Source organism: Syngnathoides biaculeatus, chromosome 5, assembly GCF_019802595.1.
Source record: "Syngnathoides biaculeatus isolate LvHL_M chromosome 5, ASM1980259v1, whole genome shotgun sequence".
Classification (NCBI taxonomy): domain Eukaryota; kingdom Metazoa; phylum Chordata; class Actinopteri; order Syngnathiformes; family Syngnathidae; genus Syngnathoides; species Syngnathoides biaculeatus.
In genome coordinates, this window is record NC_084644.1 from 27597070 (window position 1) to 27606240 (window position 9171).

Below are 9171 nucleotides of genomic sequence, written 5' to 3' on the forward strand. Positions count from 1 at the left end.
ACATTGTGTAAAGCTTGTACAGTCTGCCTTTACCCATTTACAGTTATGAACCAATGCAATGTCAATTGTGCAAAGGGGGCAGTTTAAAGTGACGAATCGTGCAGTCAACAAAATGAAAAAATAAAAAATTAAATGAAGAAATTACATATATAAAATTAAAAAACAAGTATTTGAACACCCTGCTTTATTGCAAGTTCTCCCACTTAGAAATTATGGAGGGGTCTGAAATTTTCATCGTAGGTGCATGTCCACTGTGAGAGAGATCAACTAAAGAGAAACATCCAGAAATTACAATGTATTGTTTTTCATGATTTATTTGTGTGATACAACTGCAAATAAGCATCTGAACACCTGAGAAAACCAATGTCAATATTTGGTACAGTGACCTTTGTTTGCAATTACAGCGGTTAAACGTTTCCTGTAGTTGTTCACCAGATTTGCACACACTGCAGGAGGGATTTTGGCCCACTCCTCCACACAGATCTTCTCTAGAACATAGAGGTTTCTAGGCTGTCGCTGAGAAACATGGAGTTTCAGCTCCCAGGTTTAGGTCTGGAGACTGGCTAGGCCACGCCACAACCTTGATATGCTTCTTGTTTTTCCTGGCTGTGTGCTTCGGGTCATTGTCCTGTTGAAAGACCCAGCCACGACCCATCTTCAATGCTCTGACTGATGGAAAGAGGTTGTTCCCCAAAATTGAAAGGATGCTGTCTGCTCAGGACCTAGTTTGCGTTCTGCGCAAGTCCTCAATAGTGGGTAGCGTGGTGCCGAAAATCCGTTCAGTAGTTTTGATTGTCCGTTGCAGTCTGAGTTTGTCCTTTTTTGGATCGGACCCAAACTAGACTGTAATGGAGTTACACAGTACTGATTGGCTAACTGCTGTGGAGAACTGTCTCAGCTCACGTGACAGACTGTGCTTCCTCAGAAGCCCCAAGAAGTACATAATTTGCTGGGCTTTTTTGAGGATGGAGTTGATGTTTGTCTCCCACTTCAGGTCCTCTGAGACTGTAATTCCCAAGAACCTGAAGGTCTCACGGGTTGATACAAGACAGTTGGACAGCATTGGGAGCAGCTGTGGTGGAGGATGCCTCATGAAGACCACAATCATCTCCACAGTCTTTAGAGTCTTCAACGCCAGGTTGTGTTGACCACACCAAAGCTCCAGTCTTGTCACTTCCTGTTGATACGCAGACTCGTCGCTGTCTTCGATGTGGCCGATGACTGTAGTGTCATCTGTGAACTTCAAGAGTTTGACAGTCGAATGCCACGAGGTGCAGTCGTTCGTGTAGAGCCAGATGAGACAATATTGGGGTGCCCCGGTGCTGATAGTGCCCGAGTATGAGGTGGTGTCCCCCAGCCTCATCTGCTGTATCCTGCCCGTCAGGAAGTTGTAGATCTACCGGGAGATGGCACGCGACACATTGAGCCGGAGACGTTTGTAGGAGAGGAGTTCAGGGATGATTGTGTGAAACGCAGAGCTTCAGTCCATGAACAGGATCCTCACATAAGTAGCTACCCTTCCTGTCAAGATGTTCAGAGATGTTCATCTTGATCTGATGTTATTTATGTAACCTAAAAAAAAAGACATTTGAACAGTGGGGGTGTAAACTTGTTAGATTTGAAAAAAGAAGCACAAAAGAAAGAAAAACTTTTGTTGTGTTGGAGACTTGGACTACAAAAAATAACTTGCTAATACTTGGGGGTAATAGGCCAATGCAAAATGGAGAGTGGATTAAGAATTAAACTTGTTTTCGTCTCCTTTCAAAGAGAATACAACATTAAGATATTCCAGACAATAAACAAAAGCCTGGTTGTCTTCCATGGCAAACAATGTTTAATGGTTCCTGCTTTGTTTGAGATTTCGGAACGTCATCCCCCTATCCAGCATCCCTACCCCACACATGCATTCACACACACACACACACACATGCACATACACAATGAAGTCAGTACTACAACAACAACGACAAAAACAAAACAAAAAAATGTACATGTGTTTGTAACTGTTTGTTGGTTTTTGCACGGCGACTTCAAACATGCATGCAAGGCTTACCTGAGAAGCGCTATCTTGAAATGAATCAAGCAGGGATATGTTTGTTCCTTTTTTTGTATTTATCTGATGTAGCTGTCAGGTTCATTCTTATTGTCTCAGAATTGTCAGAGACAACAGAAGCTTCTGGCTTCTTGTGGTAATAGCCAATAACATAGTAACCATTCATTTGCTGGAAGACTTAGGTCTAGTCCAAAATGTGTGTGCAAGGCGAATATATTAAATCCCTACAGGATTCTTACTGAGCTATGTGGGTTTTGTCTGATGGCAAACAGAAAACAACCTCGCCTAAATGACAGTCGGCGAGAGGCGGGGTGTTCACTGTACTGGTCACCAGCCAATCGTCGAGCACATATCAATAAACAAACATTCACACTCACATCTAAGGGGTAATTTAGAATCTACAATTAACCTACCATAAATGTTTTTGGGAGGAAACCAGAGCACCCGGAGAAAATCCACCCAGGCAAGAAAGTTGAGACCATGCAAAGGTAGCACAGGCGAAGCCGGGATTTGAACCCTAGTCCTCAGAACTGTGAGGCAGGTGTGCTAACCAGATGTGCAGCCTAAAAGAACTAATGTAATTTTTTAAATTTTTTTGTTGTTCATTATTAGGTAATGATTTGATGTTACAAAAAGTTGTAATCCACGAATGTCTTATTTATGTAGTCATTTTTTTTAATTAATAATGAGGTTGAGCAAGTGACGCCAGAAGTCGTTCCAGTCCCGCGTCACTGTGTGAGTCCAGACGATAACCCTTACAGTTTTTCGTCCTTCATTTACAATCTATATTTTACTCTGATATTCATTTTACTTTTTGAGTCGATTTAGAATTTTTGAGAGGGAGTGTTTTATGCTCGGCGACGAGCCTCACAGTTCTGAGTTCCCAGGTTCAATCCCGGACCGTTGCCTGCATGGGTTTCCTCCCGGCATTCCAGCTTCTTCCCACATTCCAAAAACATGCAGCATTAATTGGACACTCTAAATTGCCCCGTCGGTATGATTGTGAGTGCGGCTGTTTGTGTCGATGTGCCATGTAATTGGCTGGAAACCAGTTTAGGGTGTCCCCGCCTGCTGCCCGTTGCCAGCTGGGATAGGCTCCAGCGTTCCTGCGACACTCATGAGGATAAGCGGCTAAGTAGATGGATAGATCTATAATGTTTATCTTCCGACATTTGGATGTTTGTGTATCCTCCTGCACTTTTTGGACAGTTTTTCGTGCTAGTTGAGCTTCACCACATTTTTGGGGATTTGGGGTGGCCAAACATGGGAAATTTTAAAATCAATAACGGATTATCCAACAGTTCTTCCTGGAATTCATTGGGAGCAAAGGCCAAAGACATGGGACATATTAGGGAGGATACAACACAAGGAGATTGCCGAGAAATCCAGCTGCGGACCACCTCAACTCAGAGTGAGCGGCCATGCACTTTCGTTACGGTGAAGAGCAAGAAAAAAGGCGAGTCAATCCAACACATTGACATTAGACTTACAAATAGATTTGAGCCACTTTTATAAGACCTTGGTCAAGAATGTTCATCCCCCACCATCGCTGGAAGGTATGATAATTGAACCATACAAGAAAAAATTGGGACCCCCAAACGATAATAGTTGGTGATGGAGCAATCAAGAATGTGAAACATTTTTGGAGTGAAAAAAACTACCAAAGTACTATATTTTACAAATGACTCAGTAACTGATATCTCTCAAAAAATCTTTGAGATGACCAATCAGCACTCAACTGTAAAATCTTTCATCATGAACACAGGGTCTTTGATGTTCTTAAGCGGCAATCAGAAGTACTGAAGCGAGATTTCATTGATCTCCTCACAAAAGTAAAATTTTTGGATGCGAGGTTTTTATAAGCAGACCTACCCCACTTGTAAGATTTTGGGATTGAATAAGTAAAGTTAAGTGTGTACTGCACTATACATGAGTTTCATTGACAATTACGCCGATTTTTGGGAGTGCAGTCATCTTTGCAAGGCAGACGGCTTATGTCTAAATAGACAAGGAGTTAATGTATTGTTCACCAACATGTTTTTACTGTGTACGTCATTCAACGGCCCAAAAAGAAAAATTGTGGAAATGTGTGCACAACTCAAAGACAAAACGATGAAGTTGTTGTCAAACAGTACATTACCACAGCAAACATTAAGGGGCTCAGAGGTGATCCTTAATGCAGTCCCACCTTCACCTTAAATTCTTCTGTCACACCTACAGCACAGTATGTCCTGTACTATTCTGACATATTTCTCCGTCACACCAGACTTACGCATGCAGTAGTTCCTCTCTCGGTACTCTGTCTTAGGCTTTCTCTCGATCCACAAAGACACAATGTAGCTCCATCTGACATTCTCTGTTCTTTTCCACAAGCATCCTCGAGGCCAATAATGCATCTGTCGTACTCTTTCTAGGCTTGAAACCATACTGACATAACTTCCCCCTTACGAATCATTGCCACTTCCGGGTCCTTCAAACTTGCCTCTTCTATTCTTCCTTCACTTTTATTTTCTTCATTCATCAACTTCTCAAAAGATTCTTTTAATCTATTTAGCACACTATTGGCACCAGTTAACACATTTCCATCTCTATCCTTAATCACCCTTACCTGCTACACATCCTTCCCATCTCTATCACTCTGTCTGGCCAACCTGTATAGATCCTTTTGTCATTCTTTTGGTGTCCAAACCTGTGTACCATGTCATTACCATATCCATGCAGATGACACACAGTTATACGTAGCAGTGTCTCCAGATGACTAATGTTCAATTGATGTGTTGTGCCACTGCCTAAAGCAGAAAAATAACTAGATGGGCCAAACTTCAACTAAACCATAGAAAAAACATGAATTCTTTTTGGCAATAAAGCAAAAAGGATTGCTGTTGGAAAATACCTGAACTTGCTATCTTTAAAAAGCAAAGATGAACTCAATAACATTGGTGTTCTGATAGATTCCAACCTCCAACAATTATATCAAATCAATTGCTAAAACTGCCTTTTACCATCTGAAGAACATATCTAGAGTAAAGGCATGCATATGTGTCAAGCAGACCAGGAGAAGCTCATCCATGCTTTCATCTCAAGTAGACTTGACTATTGTAATGGTCTTCTGAGTGGACTCCCTAAAAAGAACATTAAATAGCTACAGCTTGTTCAGAATGTTGCAGCTTGGGTTGTGACCAGAACGAAGTGGTCAGAGCATAAAAGTCAAATACTTAGTGTTTACACTGGCTTCTAGTTAGCTTTCAAATCGATTTTAAAGTCCTGAATACATGAAAGAAATTCTAATGAAATACAAACCCAGTAGGGCTCTGAGATCCACTGACTCATGTGAAATTGTGGAGTGCGGTGTCCAAAGCAAACATGTTGAAGCATCATTTAGCTCCAACAGAGATGATGTCAACCCCAAGTTTGTTTTCTAATCTTGATTAAAACCTTTTTTTAAATCATGCATTTCAGTGTACTTACACTTTTCTGTGATATTTCTTGCACTAAAAGCTGTTTTATCTGTACTTTTTATTTTCAAATGTTTTTATTTTTGTATTTTGTATTTGCTTATAATTATGTAATGTGCATTGGGTTATCCTATGTATAAAATATGCATTAGAGCTCATGCACCTACGTCATAAAATCACCATATTGCTGGTCAAACAAAGAATTGTTGCAAGTTAATTCCGTTGAGACAAAACAAAAATATATCTTATAGCACGACATACATCTATAGAATGATATCTTTGAAGAACTGTTTTATCTATTGTGACAAACAACAGCACAACAGGTCTCGGGCAATTTGAAAAATCTGCACTGATTTAATGACTCTCGCACTCCAGAACACAAAGGTTTGACCGGTAATATGGCGCCGTGCAAACTATGATGTCACGTGCACGAGCTCTATACTAATAAATTTGCTTTGCTTCAATGTAACATCTGAATTTCCCCTCTCGGCATCAATAAAGGAAATCTAAAATAGCTGATGTCTGTGATTTGCTACTGTGTAGCAAGATTATTTTCCACTCTATCACGTGTGACCTCCATTTGACCTTTTTATCCAAAAACACATTTTATAGGTCAACTGATACGTAAAGCATAATTTTTAATATGTTTTTAATTTAAAAAAAAGTCAGCCAAAATCAACATTCCCTCTAATTTTTTCCGTGTCTGAGCAAACACACTCAGGGCGTGACTGCTCCTTCGACCACTGTGAGCAACATCATACGTGTGCACTGTGGTCAATCAGTGTCATCCATTGAAGTTACATGGCTCGTTAAAAGGTTCATTCCCATCAGAACATTTTTAAGAACAATTTTGTGTTTTTGGAAATTTACACTGAAAATGTCAACAAACTAAATATTGATTACAATACAAATACATACTAAGCCAACTATGAACTCTAATTTTTTTTTTTTTTTTTTTTTTTTTTACCCACCGTCTGTTTTTCTTAGTGTAAAACTGAATTATTGTTTCCAAAATATCTTTCACAATGCATGTTGAAAGCTGAATGATGTTCCAAAACAGTTTTAAGGTTAATTTTATGTTGCCTCCTATATTTAAAATCCAGAATTAGCTTTTTGGACAATGTATTGTCTGTGCTTTCATCCTCAATTAGGCTGTGCCAAGGTGGAATTTTAACATTATACACTATCTCATCCTATACTTTCTACTTTGGCTTCAGACCAGACATTTCTCATTCAAAAATGAAAAAATCTTGTCCAATTTCACTACTTTTTCTTCTATTATTCACACATCCCGGTGTTTGTAACTATGAGTGTACCCCTTTAAAATGGAGGGGGGCGGTTTTAGGTCAAATAGGAAGTAGAGTTTGTGGCTTGGTGTGACCAAGCAGCAGCTCTTTGTGAGAGGCAGTGTGCTGCCGTGTTTAAAAAAAAAAAAACGTCTGGCTGAAGTTCACTTAGGTGGATCTGTTTTCCTCTGCGCTGAGAGTGTGCGACAAGTGCGCAAATGTGCAGTTACGCAGCTTAGAAGGAACATTGGCCGGAATGGACGCACCCGTTTTTTCTCCACACATCAGGATTTTGTCGTATATGGATCTTTGCATCACCCACCATGAAAATCCTCTCGAGGCATTTGTGTTGGAGAAGAACCAGGAAGTGACGTTTTTTGCAGTTGCGGGGTCGAGTGTTTATATTGGTTCGTATCTATTGTAACGGTGAATAATTACTTTTTTTTTTCATCATGTTAGCCAAAATGCCGGCTGGTTGTATCGTTGGATTTTGCTCGAACACTCAGGAGGATGGATTCATTCTTCAAACTTTTTCAAAACATCTGGTTCATCGTGAAAAATGGATTGCACAGGTGCAAAGGACAAGAGCTTTGTGGGTTCTAAATGACAGGTAGGTTGTATAGATGGGTGTATGGGTCCTCCTGAGTTCGTTATATAGGCAAGACTTGTACAAGAGTTAGGAAATTGAACAATTATTGGCCTGTCATTTTGAATATTTCATCGAGTTCCTCGTCCTCCTCGTCTGTCTGTCAGGGAGTCTGTTGTTAGTTAGAAGTAATCCGCATATCATCTAAATATGACTTGAAACGATAGGGTAATATTGCCCTGGTCACTTCACTCAATTCTGATATGTTCTCTTCTTCAAAATGAGCTTCAGTCTCACAAGGCCCATCAGAAAAATCCAAAAATCTCTTTTGCTCATCTCCCTAAGCAGGTGACACAGCGTCTTCTCAATGGCGACTGTCCCTGTGTGACATCTGCAAATGACATTGCAGGCAATATGGCCACCACTGGGATGTCGAGTGAGACTTCCGCAACCTTGCGCATGAATGAAACCCTCCCCACTCATTTTTATTTCGGATTGACATTGAAGTGAATAATACAAGATGTACTTTTCATCACAATATCTATTTTAAAATGTATATCTGGCTGTCAGTCGACCTTTAAAGGATCCACCATTTCCCTAGGATAGGATTAGAATAGCCTGCTAACAAAGAATGGAAAAGACTGTAAACGGGCTTACAAGTCGCATTGTAGTTTCTGTGTTATAACCATTCAAGCAACCGATATCTGAGCACGGTGGCACAACCCAGGAAGACATAATAAGGTAATACTCACATTTGTAGACTGTCCTTTGTCTTTTGCTCTCTGCAGAGACCAACTACGATTGCTTCATCTAAGTAAGGAGATTTGACCGTCGAGTGACACAAAATTGGAGGTTGGAAGCGTTAATTTCAGGATTCATCTCGAGGAGGAGCAGCCTGGTGGTGATTAGGTCTGGCCACATGGCGGATGAGTCATTAATTTGCTCTAAATGTACTGCAGCTGCAATCTAATGAGAGAGGACCCAGGCCAGAGAAACCCAGCCACTGTTTTCCCATGTTGCTGCAGTTATCGATCAAGTTGGAAACATTCATAGAGAATGAGATGTTCTTGCTGTTGTTGTCGTGTTGAGGTGCAACAATTCATTGAATGATTCAGTGGTTTTCAAATTGGGGGCCAGGTTCGAACCCAAGTCCCCAGAACAGGAAGCAAGTTTGCAAACCAGTCGGCAACAATTAGCTGCTTAAAAATATTGAGCTTCCTTCCATATCAAGCGCTCCATGGCATTTGCCTCAGAATACTTGCGAGAGCTACCTCCATATTCGAGGAGGAAGGGGACCACCTAGAAGTCACAAACTGGTGAAAGAGCAGAGTGTAGCGAGGAGGTTAGTGGAGAATCAAAATAAAATTGACACTTCTTCTCATAGCGGCAGAATGGATCAGCTGGTAAAGCATTAGCCTCACAGTCCTGAGGTCCCGGGTTCAATCCCGGACACGCCTGTGTGGAGTTTGCATGTTCTCCCCGTTCCTGCGTGGGTTTCCTCCGGGCACTCCGGTTTCCTCCCACATACCAGAAACATGCATTCAATGGAGACTCTAAATTGTCCCTAGGTGTTATTGTGAGTGCGGCTGTTTGTCTTGATGTGCCCTGCGATTGGCTGGCAACCAGTTCAGGGTGTACCCAGCCTCCTGCTTGTTGACAGCTGGGATAGGCTCCAGCACTCCCCACGACCCCCATGAGGATACGCGGCAAAGAAAATGGATGGATGGATGGATGGACTTCTTCTCATCCGACTAGGAGATGGCCATAACAAGCAGCATCATGGCCTATAGA